Below are 19,378 nucleotides of genomic sequence, written 5' to 3'. Positions count from 1 at the left end.
CAGTCATTCCATCTGTAATCCATACAGTCAAAAGACTGAAAGTATTCCAGTGAGGGGATTTTTTTTATTTAAAAAAGGCCAAGTTAGTTTATCTGGCGTTCAATATACTAGATACAGTTAGGCCTGCGTTTCATACATCTGGAATTAGCAAACTAATGTGCTGGGGTTGGGAAAACATATATGTACCCATACTAGAATCTGTCAAAGAAAGCGGTACTCACATATAACAGTCATTCCATCTGTAATCCATACAGTCAAAAGACTGAAAGTATTCCAGTGAGGGAACTTTTTTTTTATTTAAAAAAGGCCAAGTTAGTTTATCTGGCGTTCAATATACTAGATACAGTTAGGCCTGCGTTTCATACATCTGGAATTAGCAAACTAATGTGCTGGGGTTGGGAAAACATATATGTAACCATACTAGAATCTGTCAAAGAAAGCGGTACTCACATATAACAGTCATTCCATCTGTAATCCATACAGTCAAAAGACTGAAAGTATTCCAGTGAGGGGATTTTGCTTATAAAAAATAATATATTTCATTGTGGTGCAACAATGAAGAAAAATACTATTAAGGGACGAGGACGCGGTCGTGGTGGTGTCCGTGGAGCCTCTGTTGCTGGTAGAGGACGTGGCCGTTCGGCCCCAGGCGCACACAGTAGGGAACGAACTCCCTCAACTAGCCGGCAGAATGTACCGCAATATCTCGTGGGGCCCAATGCCGCTCTTAGGATGGTAAGGCCTGAGCAGGTACAGGCATTAATCGATTGGGTGGCCGACAGTGCTTCCAGCACGTTCACCACATGGTCTTCCACCCAGTCTTCTGCGGAAAGCGCACAGGTGGCACCTGAAAACCAAGCCCATCAGTCTGTCACATCACCCCCAAGCATATCAGGGAAACGGTCTGAGCCACAAGTTATGCAGCAGTCTCTTCTTCTGTTTGATGACTCTGCTTCCAGGGTTTCCCAGGGGCGTCCACCTAGCCCTTCCCCAGTGGAGGAAGACATACCATGCACTGACGCACAACCACTTATGTCTCCAGATGAAGAGGACATGGGAATACCACCACAGCAGAGTCACCGACTCTCTGATGATGACGAAACACAGGTGCCCACTGCCGCGTCTTTTTGCAGTGTGCAAACTGAACAGGAGGAGGTCAGGGAGGGAGACTGGGTGGAAGACGATGCAGAGGACGATGAGGTCTTAGACCCCACATGGACTGAAGGTCGTGGTGATGACTTTCACAGTTCAGAGGAAGAGGTAGTGGTGAGACCGAGACAACAGCGAAGCCAAAGAGGGAGCAGGGGGCCAAAGCAGACAAGCCGCCGCCCCCAGAGTTCGCCTGCTACTGGACATCGCCAACAGGGACCCAGCCCCACAAAGGCAGCTTCAAAGAGTTCCCTGGCATGGCACTTCTTTAAACAATGTCCTACCGACAAGACCCGAGTGACTTGCACGCTCTGCCATCAGAGCCTGAGGCGAGGCATTAACGTTCTGAACCTCAGCACAACCTGCATGACCAGGCATCTACATGCAAAGCATGAACTGCAGTGGGGTACACACCTTAAAAACCAGGCACTCGCTGAGGCTCCCCCTGCTCCCTCTACCGCTGCTGCCTCGGCTTCCGCCTCGAGAGGAATGTTGCCACCTGCCGAGCAGCAAACAGAGGATGTGCCACCGACACCACCACCACCGCCACCGTCAACTAGCGTCTCCACTATATCACACAGCAGCGTTCAGCTCTCAATATCTCAAACCTTAGAGAGGAAGCGCAAATTCCCCCCGAGTCACCCTCGAGCCCTTGGCCTGAACGCCAGCATTTCTAAACTGCTGGCCTTTGAAATGCTGTCATTCCGGCTGGTGGACACAGACAGCTTCAAACAGCTGATGGCCATGGCTGTCCCGCAGTATGTGGTTCCCAGCCGCCACTACTTCTCCAAGACAGCCGTGCCTTCCCTGCACATGCAAGTGTCCGATAAAATCAAGTGTGCACTGCGCAACGCCATTTGTGGCAAGGTCCACCTAACCACAGATACGTGGACCAGTAAGCACGGCCAGGGACGCTATATCTCACTAACTGCACACTGGATGAATGTAGTGGCGGCTGGGCCCCCGGCGGACAGTTCCTTGGCGCACGTCCTTCCGCCCCCTAGGATCGCAGGGCATCATTCTCTGCCTCCTGTAGCCTCCTCCTCCTACTCGGCTTCCTCCTCCACTGCTTCCACCAGCTCATCCGGTCAGCCACACACCTTCACCACCAACTTCAGCACAGCCCGGGGTAAACGTCAGCAGGCCATTCTGAAACTCATATGTTTGGGGGACAGGCCCCACAGCGCAAAGGAGTTGTGGCGGGGTATTGAACAACAGACCGACGAGTGGTTTCTGCCGGTGGGCCTCAAGCCAGGCCTGGTGGTATGCGATAATGGGCGAAATCTCGTGGCAGCTCTGGGACTAGCCGGTTTGACGCACATCCCTTGCCTGGCGCATGTGCTGAACTTGGTGGTGCAGAGGTTCATTCACCACTACCCCAACATGTCAGAGCTGCTGCATAAAGTGCGGGCCGTCTGTGCGCGCTTCCGCCGTTCACATCCTGCCGCTGCTCGCCTGTCTGCGCTACAGCGGAACTTCGGCCTTCCCGCTCACCGCCTCATATGCGACGTGCCCACCCGGTGGAACTCCACCTTGCACATGCTGGAGAGACTGTGCGAGCAGCAGCAGGGCATAGTGGAGTTTCAGCTGCAGCACGCTCGCGTCAGTCGTACTGCCGAACAGCACCACTTCACCACCAATGATTGGGCCTCCATGCGAGACCTGTGTGCCCTGCTGCGCTGTTTCGAGTACTCCACCAACATGGCCAGTGGCGATGACACTGTTATCAGCGTTACAATACCACTTCTATGTCTCCTTGAGAAAACACTTAGGGCAATGATGTTAGAGGAGGTGGCCCAGGTGGAGGAGGAGGAGGAGGATGAGGGCTCGTTTCTAACACTTTCGGGCCAGTCTGTTCGAAGTGGCTCAGAGGGAGGTTTGTTTAAGCAGCAGAGGACAGGTTCACAAGTCGCCAGCCAAGGCACTGTACTGGAGGTCGAGGAGGATGAGGAGGAGGAGGTGGAGGGGGACGAGGATGACGCAAGTTCACAGCGGGGTGGCAGCCCAGGCCCATCACTGGTGCGTGGCTGGGGGGATACGGTGGACGATGACGATACGCCTCCCACAGAGGACAGCTTGTCCTTACCCATGGGTAGCCTGGCCCACATGAGCGAATATATGCTCCAATGCCTGCGCAACGACAGCAGAGTTGCCCACGTTTTAACGTGTGCAGACTACTGGGTGGCCACCCTGCTGGATCCCCGGTATAAAGACAATGTGCCCACTTTAATTCCTGAACTGGAGCGCGACCGTAAGATGCGCGAGTACAAGCGCACGCTGATAGAGGCGCTCTTGAGAGCATTCCCACATGTCACAGGGGAACAGGTGGAAGGTGAAGGCAGAGGAGTGGCAAGAGGTCGCCAACGCAGCTGTGTCACGGCCAGCTCATCTGAGGGCAGGGTTAGCATGGCAGAAATGTGGAAAAGTTTTGTCTCCACGCCACAGCTATCTGCACCGACACCTGATACGGAACGTGTTAGCAGGAGGCAGCATTTCACTAACATGGTTGAACAGTATGTCTGCACACCCCTCCACATCCTGACGGATGGTTCGGCCCCATTCAACTACTGGGTTTCGAAATTGTCCACGTGGCCAGAGTTAGCATGTTATGCCTTGGAGGTGCTTTCCTGCCCGGCGGCCAGCGTTTTATCTGAACGCGTATTCAGCACGGCAGGGGGCGTCATTACTGACAAGCGCAGCCGCCTGTCCACAGCCAACGTGGACAAGCTGACCTTCATAAAGATGAACCAGGCATGGATCCCACAGGACCTGTCCCTCCCTTGTGCAGAGTAGTCCTTATTAACTGCCTAAAACATGTCTTGTTGTGCTACGGGCCACTTCTTTATTTGATACAAATTTTATGAAACCCACAGTTGAATGAAACTCTTCTCTGTCTGGGCGCCGGGGCCTAACCAGATGAAAGTGGCCGGTTAAACTAACGGGTGACATGAAGCCATAACCTCTGCCATGCTACCTCTGTCTTCTGTCTGGGTGCTGAGGCCTAAGTCAAATAAAGCGGTCTTCTGCTGTGCTGGGGGATATGAAGCTAATCTCTGACCTCTCTCCTCTGTCTGGGTCCAAAGGCCTAAATCACTGAAAGAGGCCTTCTCCTGTGGTGTGTGATATGATGCCAGAATATGTGCTGTGGGGCCTCTCTCCTCTTCCTGGGTGCAGAGGTCAAATAAACTAAATTGTGGCCTACTCCTGTGGTGGTTGATATGATGCCTGATTCTCTGATGTGGAACCTCTCTCCTCTGTTTGGGTGAAGGGGTCAAAGTAACTAAATGGTGGCTTCTCCTGTGGTGGCTGATATGATGCCAGAATATGTGCTGTGGTGCCTCTCTCCTCTGTCTGGGTCCAAAGGCCTAAATCACTGAAAGAGGCCTTCTCCTGTGGTGTGTGATATGATGCCTGAATATGTGCTGTGGTGCCTCTCTCCTCTTCCTGGGTGCGGGGGTCAAAGTAACTCAATGGTGGCTTCTCCTGTGGTGGCTGATATGATGCCAGAATATGTGCTGTGGTGCCTCTCTCCTCTTCCTGGGTGCGGGGGTCAAAGTAACTCAATGGTGGCTTCTCCTGTGGTGGCTGATATGATGCCAGAATATGTGCTGTGGGGCCTCTCTCCTCTTCCTGGGTGCAGGGGTCAAAGTAACTCAATGGTGGCTTCTCCTGTGGTGGTTAGTATGATGCCAGAATATGTGCTGTGGGGCCTCTCTCCTCTTCCTGGGTGCAGGGGTCAAAGTAACTCAATGGTGGCTTCTCCTGTGGTGGCTGATATGATGCCAGAATATGTGCTGTGGTGCCTCTCTCCTCTTCCTGGGTGCGGGGGTCAAAGTAACTCAATGGTGGCTTCTCCTGTGGTGGCTGATATGATGCCAGAATATGTGCTGTGGGGCCTCTCTCCTCTTCCTGGGTGCAGGGGTCAAAGTAACTCAATGGTGGCTTCTCCTGGGGTGGTTAGTATGATGCCAGAATATGTGCTGTGGGGCCTCTCTCCTCTTCCTGGGTGCAGGGGTCAAAGTAACTCAATGGTGGCTTCTCCTGTGGTGGCTGATATGATGCCAGAATATGTGCTGTGGGGCCTCTCTCCTCTTCCTGGGTGCAGGGGTCAAAGTAACTCAATGGTGGCTTCTCCTGTGGTGGCTGATATGATGCCAGAATATGTGCTGTGGTGCCTCTCTCCTCTTCCTGGGTGCGGGGGTCAAAGTAACTCAATGGTGGCTTCTCCTGTGGTGGCTGATATGATGCCAGAATATGTGCTGTGGGGCCTCTCTCCTCTTCCTGGGTGCAGGGGTCAAAGTAACTCAATGGTGGCTTCTCCTGTGGTGGCTGATATGATGCCAGAATATGTGCTGTGGGGCCTCTCTCCTCTTCCTGGGTGCAGGGGTCAAAGTAACTCAATGGTGGCTTCTCCTGTGGTGGCTGATATGATGCCAGAATATGTGCTGTGGTGCCTCTCTCCTCTTCCTGGGTGCGGGGGTCAAAGTAACTCAATGGTGGCTTCTCCTGTGGTGGCTGATATGATGCCAGAATATGTGCTGTGGTGCCTCTCTCCTCTTCCTGGGTGCGGGGGTCAAAGTAACTCAATGGTGGCTTCTCCTGTGGTGGCTGATATGATGCCAGAATATGTGCTGTGGTGCCTCTCTCCTCTTCCTGGGTGCAGGGGTCAAAGTAACTAAATGGTGGCTTCTCCTGTGGTGGTTGATATGATGCCTGATTCTCTGCTGTGAAACCTCTCTCCTCCATCTGGGTGTAGGGGTCAAAGTCTTTCAAAGTCGCCTTCTCCTGTGCTGATTGATATAAAGCTGATGGTTGTGCCATCTGACATGGTTGCCAGGGTCTGATTCAATGGGGGCCTACTCCTGTGGTGGGTGATCTAAATGCCTGATTCTCTGCTGTGAAACCTCTCTCCTCCGTCTGGGTGTAGGGGTCAAAGTCTTTCAAAGTCGCCTTCTCCTGTGCTGATTGATATGAAGCTGATGGTTGTGCCATCTGACATGGTTGCCGGGGTCCCATTAAATTGGGGCCTACTCCTGTGGTGGGTGATCTAAATGCCTGATTCTCTGCTTTGAAACCTCTCTCCTCCGTCCGGGTGTAGGGGTCAAAGTCTGTGAAAGTCGCCTTCTCCTGTGCTGATTGATATAAAGCTTATGCTTGTGCCATCTGACATGGTTGCCGGGGTCTGATTCAATGGTGGCCTACTCCTGTGGTGGGTGATCTAAATGCCTGATTCTCTGCTGTGTAACCTCTCTCCTCCGTCTGGGTGTAGGGGTCAAAGTAACTAAATGGTGGCCTACTCCTGTGGTGGGTGATATGATGCCTGGTTCTCTGCTGTGGGACCTCTCTCCTTTGTCTGGGTGCTGTGGTCAAAATAATAGTAAGTGACCTTCTCCATTGGTGGGTGACTTGAAGCCTGATTCTGTGCTATGGGACCTCACTCCAATTAATATTGTTTAATTTTTATTTATTTTATGTTAACTCATCATTTCCCTATCTACATTTGTTTGCAGGGGATTTAACTACATTTTGCTGCCTTTTGCAGCCCTCTAGCCCTTTCCGGGTGTGTTTTACAGCCTTTTTAGTGCCCAAAAGTTCGGGTCCCCATTGACTTCTATGGGGTTCGGGTTCGGGATGAAGTTCGGGTCGAGTTCGGATCCCGAACCCGAACATTTTTCGAAAGTTCGGCCGAACTCGTCGAACCCGAACATCCAGGTGTTCGCTCAACTCTACAGAGTGACCATTGGGTTCTTTCTTACCAAGTTCTTTCTCCCGTGATTGGTGGGGCAGCCATCTCTAGGAAGACTTCCTCCATTTAAGAATTATGGAGGCCACTGTGCTCTTGGGAACTTTTGGTGCAGCAGAAATTTTTGATACTCTTCTCCAGATCTGTGTCTCCACACAATCCTGTCTCTGAGCTCTACAGGCAGTTCTTTAGTCCTCAAGGCACGGTAGTTGCTCTGATATGTATTATCAGCTATGAGGTCTTATATGGACAGGAGTGTGTCTTTCCAAATCATGTCCAGTGAACTGAATTTACCACAGGTGGCCCCTAGAGCTAAATTTCAAGTGTCATAGCAAAGGGTCTGAATACTTATGTCCATATGAAATTTTAACTCACCCGACCGCATTAATTTGGAATATATTTTATAGGCACTCAATCCATTTCTGCATACATCAATTTTCCCCAGGAAGAGATAAAAGTCTAAGTGTAGTCCTAGCCTACTAAACAGCAAATAAAATGCTGCCTAAGGCTAAAAATATGATACCAGTTATGATTATCACTAGGTGTGGCCTGTCAAAAGTCATACAGCACAAAGATAAGAACAGCTAATGTTTGGTCTGTGTGATCTGTCTGTAGCGTGTACAGTGCACAAGGTTCACACACTGAAGGTAGACGTACTGGTAAATAGCATCTAGACTTAAAATGTCAGGGACTGGAACACTGACTTATAAAACCTTCAAGCATGATTTGTGTTCACTCAAGAAAGTGTAGGCAATGCATTTGAAGGATTGTGGATAAGCTAGGTGGAGACCAAAGTGCATGGCTGCTCAAAGTCCATTACATCCTGCATATTACAGGATCTCTGCAAATGTCACTGTCTGGTCTCTTTACTTAACTAAGCAGTCATAAAAAGCGACATAAAAATATAGGATAATCTATCTCAGCATATAGCAGATTTTCGTATTAAAAAGTGACAGCTGATGTTCACAGTAACGAGTAACATGAAAGTTTTATGTACATATGGCTCATAAATCTCTTGTACAACAAAAAATAACATAATGAAAATAAAAAATAATAATGAAAAATGAGCTAAAGATAGAGACCGACAGATAGACAGAAGATAGATAGATCATGGATACAGTGCTGCTCATAATTATTCATACCCCTGTCAAATTTTGACTTAGTTACTTTTATTCAACCAGCAAGTAATTTTTTGACGGGAAATGACATAGGTGTCTCCCAAAAGATAATAAGACTATGTACAAGAGGCATTATTGTGGAAAATAAACATTTCTCAGCTTTTATTTACATTTGAGCAAAAAGTGGCCAGTTGGCGTAAAAAAGGAGAAGCCTTCAACCCAAAGAACACCATCCCCACTGTCAAACATGGTGGTGGGAACCTAATGCTTTCGGGGTGTTTTTCAGCCAATGGACCAGGGAACCTAATCACAGTAAACGACACCATGAAGAAAGAGCAAGACATGAGGATTCTCAACGACAACATCAGGCAGTCTGCAGAGAAACTTGGCCTTGGGCACCAGTGGACATTTCAGCATGACAATGACCCAAAACACACAGCAAACGTGGTGAAGAAATGGGACCACTCATGAGACAACCTTGACGCGGTGAGTGGCTTACTATGCTTTGGCCAAAATATAAACCAATGTCTCGTCCAGCATGGAGGGCAGAGTGCTGGATGTAGTGTGCGATCACATTTGCATTTTCCGTGGTGAAGAAATGGTTAGCAGACAACAACATTAACGTTTTGGAGTTGCCCAGCCAGAGTCCAGACTTGAATCCAATTGAGACTCTGTGGAGGGAGGTAAAGATCAGGGTGATGGCAAGAAGACCCTCCAACCTGAAAGATTTGGAGCTCATTGCTAAAGATGAATGGGCAAAAATACCTGTGGAGACATGCAAAAAGCTGGTCTGCAATTATAGGAAGCGTTTGATTGCTGTAATAGCCAATAAAGGCTTTTCTATTGATTATTGAGAAGGGTATGAATCATTTTGGACTGGACACTTTTTGCTCAAATGTAAATAAAAGCTGAGAAATGTGTTTTTTCCACAATAATGCTTCTTGTACATCGTCTTATTATCTTTTGGGAGACACCTATGTAATTTCCCATCAAAAATTACCTGCTGGTTGAATAAAAGTAACTTTAAGTCAAAATTTGCCAGGGGGTATGAATAATTATGGGCAGCACTGTAGATAAGATACCAAAAATGATTGAAGCAAGGCAGCACTCCGTTCTTTCAAGTGAAAAAAAGTGATCCTTTATTACACCAATATGCATATTGGTGTAATAAAGAATCACTTTTTTCACTTTAAAGACCGGAGTGCTGCCTTGCTTCAATCATTTTTGGCAACTATGGATTTTCTATCCGGAAATTCTTAAGGACATTGCACCTGGCATTGGAAGTGCTGCTAATTTATGTTTCTTTAGATAGATAGATAGATAGATAGATAGATAGATAGATAGATAGATAGATAGATAGATAGATTATAAAGGTATTAAATAGTAATAACAATAAGTATACATAATTATTATATATTAAAAATTGTTGTCTTATAGGATGAAAGAAGCTTACAAAATCTCCAACAGCAAAATATTATTATTGAAGTAATCCAATGGCTTTTGTAACACATAAATATTTTCTTAATTTCTTTTCCAACTACAACACACTTTTGGAAGTTGTAAACCCAACAAGCTTGTCCTCTAAATTCCATTAGGGTGACTTCACATTTCTGCTTGGTTTTTGAGGCTTTTTTTATCCTACCCATTGCAAATGGGAGTTTTGGCAAGAATGAACGTCATTTCTTTCCTCACTGCAGTTTTTAAAAAGGAAGCTGAAAAAAACACATGATATAAAAAAACAACGTAGTCCACTCAGGCAACAAATACTATTCAGTGGTGTGTCCCCTCACTAGATTCTGTGAAGACATTCTCTCGGTAGACTCACCACAACCAGACTTAGGCAGTTTTCATGCTGCTAAACTATCTTGGTACTCAGAGACTTGTTAGAGCCACTCTGATCAAAGAAGTATCTATGGGGAAACCTCCTCTCAGTAGCATAGGCATAAGCCCAACTGTTTGGTGCCAATAAACTACCAGTACTTTTATTATTCCACTTTAATTCTGCCTCAAAACTTCTGAGCAAGCGGTATCCCACCATCTAAAAGGTACAGGATTACTCTGTCACCAGATTTCCTCTGCACAGATTTTTTTAAAGAGATTTGTCCGAATCAAATCACAAAAGATTTGGATAAGGCTAGAATATGATTTTTTTGAAAATTCAAGATGAATTTGATTCCTTTGCAATTGATTTGCTCATCTCTAACTGGGCATGATAGCTGTTGGTCAAATTAATGTTCAGTCAAATCTTATCTTAAGGGTATAGCTGCCTAACTTGCACCCTTAAAGGCTCCATCAATATTAAAATCCCAGAAAACCCCTTTAAGCACTTCAAGTAATAAAATATGGTTTTGAGAAAGTACAATTTTTCAGTCTCTTTAGATTAAAGGGAGTCTGTCACCACATTTTGACATTATAGACCGCTTACATAGCGCTGTAGCATTACTGGTGATGATTCAAATGGTACCTTTGTTGTGTTCTTGTGAAGTTCACCCGAGGCAAAAACTTACTTTTATCCGTATGTAAATGAGGGCTCGCAAGTGCCCAGGGGCGGCATTCACTTCGTTGGAGCCCAGGCTGCTCTGCCTCTTTTGCTCATATCCCCGCCCCAGCCTCTGCCTCTGCCCATCCTTCTCTTGCGTCCTCCTTCTCTCTCAGCGAGATCCCGCGGCTGCGCTCTCCCTCGCTGGGCCAGGGCATGCGAACTGCGATGGCACGGCATGACTGAAGCTACTGCGCCTCTGGTCCGCCTCCTTGCCGCTGGTTTCGCGCCGTTGGCCGGCACATGTGCAGTAGCTACAGTGATGCCGTGCCCACAATGGGCATTGCAGTGCGCATGCCCCAGCCCAGCGAGGGAGAGGGCAGGAGCGGGATCTCGCTGGGAGAGAAGGAGGACGCAACGTAAGAGAAGAGTGGGCAGAGGCAGAGGCTGGGGTGGGGATATGAGCAAAAGAGGCAGAGCAGCCTGGGCTCTAACGAAGTGAACGCCGCCCATGGGCACTTGCGAGCCCTCACTTACATACGAATAAAAGTCCGTTTTTGCCTCGGGTGAACTTCACAAGAACACAACAAAGGTACCATTTGAATCATCTACAGTTATGCTACAGCGCTATGTAAGCGGTCTAAAATGTCAAAATGTGGTGACAGACTCCCTTTAAGTAACCAAACACTGTATTCACTTGTAGTTGCAGCCTAAGGGATATCCAATAATGTGTAGGTTTTGAGGCTGTTAAATTGCATTTACTGTAATTGACGGTAACTGAATTGTTGGACTATTCGATTAACCTTTCTGTGATCCCGCACATTAGACAGACAGGTTTATATTGAAATGGTTGGATTTTTAATGAAGTGAAACCCTAGAATCGATGATAGCTGGCTATAATATCACACTGTGGTTATGCTCTTATTGTTCAGTAATGCTATTTTAAAACTGTCCTAGGCTATAAAAGATCCTCCTCAATAAAACACATCTTGGGTAGAAATATCCATTGTGGGGTAATTACAGACTTGAATATTACATCCCATATTGTGCCTTTTAAGTATCTACCTCTGGTCCAGTAGATATAATGGAAAAACTTGAAAGTCTAATGATTTTTTTTTTCATCTAAACCCTTCTTTACTAGGGGTCTACCAAACAGGCACAGGCCTAGTCCTTGAGCATGGGCCCTCCACTTACCATGTGCCATTTATAATACTGCTGCGCAAAGGAGCCTTTGAGACCCCTGAAACTTAAAGGGACACTGACAGGCCAAATCAGCATATATAGTTAGATATATCACATTACAGGTCTTATAGAGTCTTTTAAAAGCATATAACTATCCCCCCTGTCCACCTTATAAAGAGCGAAATATAAAGTTTTATAACCTGCTTGTCCGGTCAGTAATCTGCCCAAGGGGCGGCGTTTCATGTGAAAATGCGCCCAGCCAGCCTTCCCAACTGCTGTTCTTAAGCCCCGCCCAGCTCATCATTATTCACTTCGCTGGGCGGCGGCTAGAACTCTCCCCAGTCTCGATCCTGCGCCTGCGCAATTCAATCCTCCCGGCATCGTTCATGCCCAATCTTCTGCGCCTGCGCCCCGCCGTGCCGTTAGATCGCGCCTGCGTACACACACCAGCCTGCGTCTTCGAGGCAGTTGCAGCCTCAGCCATGCACTGTTCAGAGCAGCGCTTCAGAGCGCTGCTCACTCACATCATATAAGGGGTTAATTATAGTGCGTCCGACGGCACGGCGGGGCGCAGGCGCAGAAGATTGGGCATGAACGATGCCCGGAGGATTGAATTGCGCAGGCGCAGGATCGGGACTGGGGAGAGTTCTAGCCGCCGCCCAGCGAAGTGAATAATGATGAGCTGGGCGGGGCTTAAGAACGGCAGTTGGGAAGGCTGGCTGGGCGCATTTTCACATGAAACGCCGCCCCTTGGGCAGATTGCTGACCGCAGAAGCAGGTTATAAAACTTTATATTTCGCTCTTTATAAGGTGGACAGGGGGGATAGTTATATGCTTTTAAAAGACTCTATAAGACCTGTAATGTGATATATCTAACTATACAGGGAGTGCAGAATTATTAGGCAAGTTGTATTTTTGAGGATTAATTTTATTATTGAACAACAACCATGTTCTCAATGAACCCAAAAAACTCATTAATATCAAAGCTGAATATTTTTGGAAGTAGTTTTTAGTTTGTTTTTAGTTTTAGCTATTTTAGGGGGATATCTGTGTGTGCAGGTGACTATTACTGTGCATAATTATTAGGCAACTTAACAAAAAACAAATATATACCCATTTCAATTATTTATTTTTACCAGTGAAACCAATATAACATCTCAACATTCACAAATATACATTTCTGACATTCAAAAACAAAACAAAAACAAATCAGTGACCAATATAGCCACCTTTCTTTGCAAGGACACTCAAAAGCCTGCCATCCATGGATTCTGTCAGTGTTTTGATCTGTTCACCATCAACATTGCGTGCAGCAGCAACCACAGCCTCCCAGACACTGTTCAGAGAGGTGTACTGTTTTCCCTTCTTGTAAATCTCACATTTGATGATGGACCACAGGTTCTCAATGGGGTTCAGATCAGGTGAACAAGGAGGCCATGTCATTAGATTTTCTTCTTTTATACCCTTTCTTGCCAGCCACGCTGTGGAGTACTTGGACGCGTGTGATGGAGCATTGTCCTGCATGAAAATCATGTTTTTCTTGAAGGATGCAGACTTCTTCCTGTACCATTGCTTGAAGAAGGTGTCTTCCAGAAACTGGCAGTAGGACTGCGAGTTGAGCTTGACTCCATCCTCAACCCGAAAAGGCCCCACAAGCTCATCTTTGATGATACCAGCCCAAACCAGTACTCCACCTCCACCTTGCTGGCATCTGAGTCGGACTGGAGCTCTCTGCCCTTTACCAATCCAGCCACGGGCCCATCCATCTGGCCCATCAAGACTCACTCTCATTTCATCAGTCCATAAAACCTTAGAAAAATCAGTCTTGAGATATTTCTTGGCCCAGTCTTGACGTTTCAGCTTGTGTGTCTTGTTCAGTGGTGGTCGTCTTTCAGCCTTTCTTACCTTGGCCATGTCTCTGAGTATTGCACACCTTGTGCTTTTGGGCACTCCAGTGATGTTGCAGCTCTGAAATATGGCCAAACTGGTGGCAAGTGGTATCTTGGCAGCTGCACGCTTGACTTTTCTCAGTTCATGGGCAGTTATTTTGCGCCTTGGTTTTTCCACACGCTTCTTGCGACCCTGTTGACTATTTTGAATGAAACGCTTGATTGTTCGATGATCACGCTTCAGAAGCTTTGCAATTTTAAGAGTGCTGCATCCCTCTGCAAGATATCTCACTATTTTTGACTTTTCTGAGTCTGTCAAGTCCTTCTTTTGACCCATTTTGCCAAAGGAAAGGAAGTTGCCTAATAATTATGCACACCTGATATAGGGTGTTGATGTCATTAGACCACACCCCTTCTCATTACAGAGATGCACATCACCTAATATGCTTAATTGGTAGTAGGCTTTCGAGCCTATACAGCTTGGAGTAAGACAACATGCATAAAGAGGATGATGTGGTCAAAATACTCATTTGCCTAATAATTCTGCACTCCCTGTATATGCTGATTTGGCCTGTCAGTGTCCCTTTAAAACCCAGGTACAAATGCTGTCTTTGCATTCGAATTTCAGCGATGATTGCCACTAGAGCGCTGCTGACTTCTGCATTTATACAGATTACGAGGGAGATTTATCAAAACTGGTGTAAAGGATAACTGGCTTAGTTGCCCATAGCAACCAATCAGATTTCACCTTTCATTTTCAAAAGGAGATCTGAAAAATTAAAGGTGGAATCTGATTGGTTGCTACGGGCAACTAAGCCAGTTTTCCTTTACACCAGTTTGCTAAATCTCCCCCTACATGCCTATATCATTGTACTAATGATGTGTCGATATTTTGCAGCATGACATTTTACAGCAGGAAATTCAAATATTAAAAGGTATCTGCCATCAAATGTAGGAGGGAGGGCATTCCTTTGCTTCTGAGATGACCGAACAATTTCAACTCTGTGGGTGCACCTGTAAAACAAATAGACTCTTGGAAGTTTATTTCAAGGAAATGTGTCATCAGAAAATGACCTATTGTTTAACCTTTAATATCTCCTGATGTTTTAGTACGTCATCGAGGCAGGAGAGCTGCATTGGGTGGGGTCATCAGCTGGTCCAGCTCCATACACAACTGGTGCTGGCTGTGTATTACAGCTGGCACCTGGGCGCAATGACCGACATCAAATATAACTCGGATCAGGGCCGTCTTTAACGCTGGGCAAAAGGGGCAGCTGCCCCGGGCCTAGTTGCGGCCCAGTTGCTCATGGGGGGCCCAAGGCAGCTGCCTCTTGAGCCCCGCTGGCCACTGGAGACGTGGGGGGTGGCAGCAGGGCACAGGGAGATGAGCGCTTCCATTGTGGAAGCGCTCATCTCCATAGTCATCTGTATCGCCATCCTCAGGACAGCGATACAGATGGAAGTGCTGCGGCGGGGTAGGGGAGGGAGAGGCGTCTCCCTTCCCCGTTCCTCTGATAGGCTGCAGGCACTAGGCGTCATTGCGCCGCCTGAGCTGTACAGCGCGGGACACAGGCCGGAAGAGGCCTGCATCGCCTCGCTGCCAGCCTGACGGAGGTAGGTATAAGTGTTTATTTTTTTTATATGGTACTACTACTGGCACATGATTGGGGGCATCTATGGGGGCACCTGTTACTGGAACATTATTGGGGGGCACTGTGGGGGCATCTATGTGGGCACTTCTTCCTGGCACATTATTGGTGGCACTTTTTACTCGCACATTATTGGGTGGCACTATGGGAACATCTATGGGGGCAGTTCTTACTGGCACATTATTGGGGGCATCTACTGAGGCCACAAAGAAGGGGTATTTTATATGGGGGGCTCTGTATAGGGGCATTTTATACTGGGGCACATTATGGTGGGTACTATGGGGAAGGGGAGAGAGGAGTACTATGGGCTCCTCTACTGGGGCACTATATATGGGGCATTTTATACTGGTACATTATGGAGGGCACTAGGAAGAAGGGGGGAGAGGAGCACTATGAGGCATTTACTGGGGGCACTATGTAGGGGTATTTTATACTGGCACATTATGGGGGCACTATGGGGACATTAGCTCAACTGGGGGCATTAAAAGGGGTATTTTTTGCACTGGCACATTATAAGGTGAATTATTACTACTGGGGGGCATTATGATGGGCTTTATTACTACTGGGGGTCTATGGGGAACATGATTACTAGTATGGGCACTATGGGAGCATTATTACTTCTGTGGCACAGTAGGGACATGTTGGGGGAACTGTAGGAGCACTATTACTACCATGTGTGCTCTAGCAGAGAATTATTCCTATTGGTGGGACTTTTGGGAGCACTATTACTGTGGGGGCACCTTGGCACAGTATCAGCTTACCACAATTATTTTTGGGGGACGTTATGTTTGCACTATTAGTGTCAGGGGCACTATTTGCTGGGCGCAGTTATTTTAGTGCACTGTGTGCCAATAATTATTGAAGGGCAGGGCCGTCTTTAATATTGATTGGACCCTGGGCAAGAGGGAGAACACAAGTGCCGCTGCCGCATTCATGGGTCCATACTTATTTAACTAAGTAGCAGGACATGTAGGGCATACATGGGGGATGTCCCTGCACTTACTATTATTTCTGAGCGCCGCTCCATTGCGCCGCTGTGGCCCCCGTTACATTCTCCTGCGCTGTATGCATCAGCTTTTCTCCCTGGGTGTTTCTTCTCCATGGCTGAAGAAAGGAGAAGGAACGCCCACAGAGAAAAGCTGATGTCTCCTCCCTGGTGTTCCAATGCTGTTACTTAGCATACAGCGCCAGAGAATGTAACGGGGGCCACAGCAGCGCAACGGAGCTGCACCCATAAATAATAGTAAGTGCAGGGACATCCCCCATGTATGTCCTAGATGTCCTGCTACTTAGTTAATAAAGTATGGACCCATGAAATGTCCTCCAGTAGTCAGCGGGGCTCAAGAGGCAGTTGCCTTGGGCCCCCCTGGAGCAACTGGGCCCGGGGCAGCTGTCCCTTTTGTCCCACGTTAAAGACAGCCCTGTTGATGGGCACTATCTGCATGGTACTATTATTATCAGGGGTTTATCTGTTTCTGCAGTATAGTATTGGGAAGCACAGCGGCACAGTATTGGGGGTGGTAGGATGATTTGTCCAGAAGATGGGAGGATGATGGAAAAGTAGTAAACTAAGATTTAGTTTGTCAAACTGCAGAGATGAGAAATAGCTGAAAAATGGTGGTCTGGTCTTAAGGTCTGAAAGGAGAAGATGAGGAAAGAGAACATCTACATCAAAGAGACGTCACTGGATGTAAGAGGTATGTGGCGCTGCATTACCCTGTATGTAGGGGTGGATGGAGGGGTTAGTAGTTTAGTACTATCTGCACAATGTAAAAAAAAAAAAAGTAATCTGCAAAATACTATATATTTGTGTACGAAGTTGTGGTTTTTAAATTTTTTGAATAATGATACAACTATTTTATTTTAAACTTTTGTGCTGATTCTTTTTTTTCTTCTCTATATTAAGGGACACTATAGTCACCAGAACCACAACAGCTAAACGTAGTAATTCTGGTGTCTATAGCATGTCTCTGCAAGCTTTTTAATGTAAATACTGCCTTTTCAGAAAAAAAGGCAGTGTGGCAAACCTAGCCACTTCTGGACTATAATGTAAGAAAGGTTGTCTGTAGGTTGTGCTGTATGCTATATGCGTTTTGCTATGTATATTGGGCTATGGTAATTCACATGCTAGCAGCCGTAAGCTACTAGCATGCCAGCACTTTGTTTCACGAACAGCGGCTATCCGGGCTGGTCGTGGAACGAAGGCGGGCTCCCCTGATAGACCACACACTTAGAGACGTGTGGCGCTTGTTAACCAATTGCAACAATGTTGCAATCGGTAATTAGAGGCTCTCCTAGACGGCCGCCGTTCGACTACCGACCATGCGGCAGTCGGCCGTCTTGGATCCTTTGTTTCTTCAGCGGTGTTTGGTCGTCGAGCGCCTGGAACTGGATCCTTTTCGGTAGGATCGTTCCCCTAAGCGCAATCGACAGACTGAGAGGAACTTCCATACAGACAGTATTTGTTGCGGCGTTCGGTCATTTCAGCTGGGATCTGAGCGGTATTCTCCCAAAAGGTGCGCTCAGACCCCAGCTATCTACCGAACGTTCGGCTATGTTAAAGTACCGAATAATGTCCAGAAAAGGTATTTTAGTGTAAATTGTCAGTTTTGCTCCACGAGGGGATAATCCACTTACCCGTCCATTTTAGTGGGAGTGTCCCTCTCGTGCAGCAATGCCTGTTGGGAGAATTACAATGGCTGATGGGAGAAATCCCCTGAACTACCTGAAAAGAAACCCATTGTATGGAAAACTGTATAAATATACAAGCTTGTGAATAAAGCCGGCAGTTGACTCCCAGACTGTGTTTCGTCCGGTTATTGGGAGGATTGGGAACATTGCCTTACTGTTCAGCGCGGACTGTGGATTTACCTGTTATACCAGCGGAGATCGTGGATTCTAATATTGCACTCCGCTACAGGCAGTATTTACATTACTGCCAAGGAACACCTTTAGTAGCCACTCATCATTATTAAAGTTTACTACTCTACGAAGTGTGTGGATTTTTTTTCGTGTGTGAGTTGTGGTGGAGGGAGTGATTGCATGCTAGGGTGTGGGCATGCGGGATCCAGGGGGCCCAAGTAAATTCTTGCCCAGGGTCCAATCAATATTAAAGACGCCCCTGACCGGTCATTTAACCCCTCGGATACTGTGGTCAAAATTGTCTATGGCATCAGAACAGTTCATGCACACAAACGTATTTTCTTTCTGTTTCCATTCAGTTTTTTTTTGTAGACCGTATGCGGAACTATTCATTTCAAAGGGTCCACAAAAAAAAAACAGAAGTTACTCCGTGTGCATTCCGTTTCCGTATGTCCATTCCACAAAGAGACAGAACATGTCCTATTATTGTCTGCATTACGGACAAGGATAGGACTTTTCTATTAGGGGCCAGCTGTTCCGTTCTGCAAAATATGGAATGCACATGGATGCCATCTGTATTTTTTGCGGATCCGTGTTTTGGACTGCAAAATACATATGATCATGTGCATGAGGGAGGAGATTATGGGGCTGCAATCAGCTGCTATGACAGCCTTGGGCCCCGTGAAGTCTCCCAGGCTTGTCATAGCGAACTGCCTGCAAAGCTGAGCCTGAGGCATGGCCTAAGAGGCAGCCTGTCAGAATAAAATAGACTGCAATAGTATTCTATTGAAGTCTAGGGGACAAAAAATACAGTGAAAGAAGTTTTTTTTAAAACATTAAAAAAAAATATTGAAACCCTCCTCTCCCAATTTTACATATAACAATAAAGAATAAAAAAATAAACATAATAGGTATCCCTGCATGCAAAAATATCTGATCTATTAAAATACAAAGATATTTTTCTTGCACAGTGAATTCTGAATACTGAATTCCCAATTCAACGTTTTTGGTCATTTTGTCCCTCCCAAAAAAGTTGGTGTCGCCGTAATCGTACTCCAGAATAATCTTTGTCATGTCATATTTAGTGTATAGCGAAAGCTAAAAAAACTAAACATGAAAAAACATGCTGGAAATGCATTTTTTTTAATTTCACCTCACCAAAAAATTATTTTCTAACTTTTTAGTAGAAAATATGCTAAATTAAATGGTGTACACCTTTGTCCTCCAAGCCTCTGTGAAATGCTGTGTGAACAGAAAAGTAAAAACTTGGGTCCTGGAATGCGAGGAGGTAAAAAAGAAAATTGGCC

General features: G+C 46.6%; 1 protein-coding gene and 1 long non-coding RNA gene across 8 annotated transcripts in view; both read right to left on the bottom strand.

Annotated features, from left to right (window-relative positions):
- The window catches only part of SHROOM3 (shroom family member 3), a 432,673-nt gene that overhangs the window by 201,861 nt on the left and 211,434 nt on the right, over positions 1–19,378 (bottom strand). The gene's annotated exons all lie outside the window — the stretch shown is intronic.
- On the bottom strand, positions 508–18,105 carry LOC120989725. The gene is made up of 3 exons (XR_005776312.1): positions 17,947–18,105; positions 3,075–3,078; positions 508–519 (listed from the first exon to the last, which is right to left on the bottom strand). It is a non-coding gene; the product is annotated as an uncharacterized LOC120989725 (long non-coding RNA).

Source organism: Bufo bufo, chromosome 2 (genome assembly GCF_905171765.1).
Source record: "Bufo bufo chromosome 2, aBufBuf1.1, whole genome shotgun sequence".
Lineage (NCBI taxonomy): Eukaryota > Metazoa > Chordata > Amphibia > Anura > Bufonidae > Bufo > Bufo bufo.
Note: the sequence above shows the minus strand (reverse complement) of the source record. Positions and strands in the feature narration are given on the sequence as shown.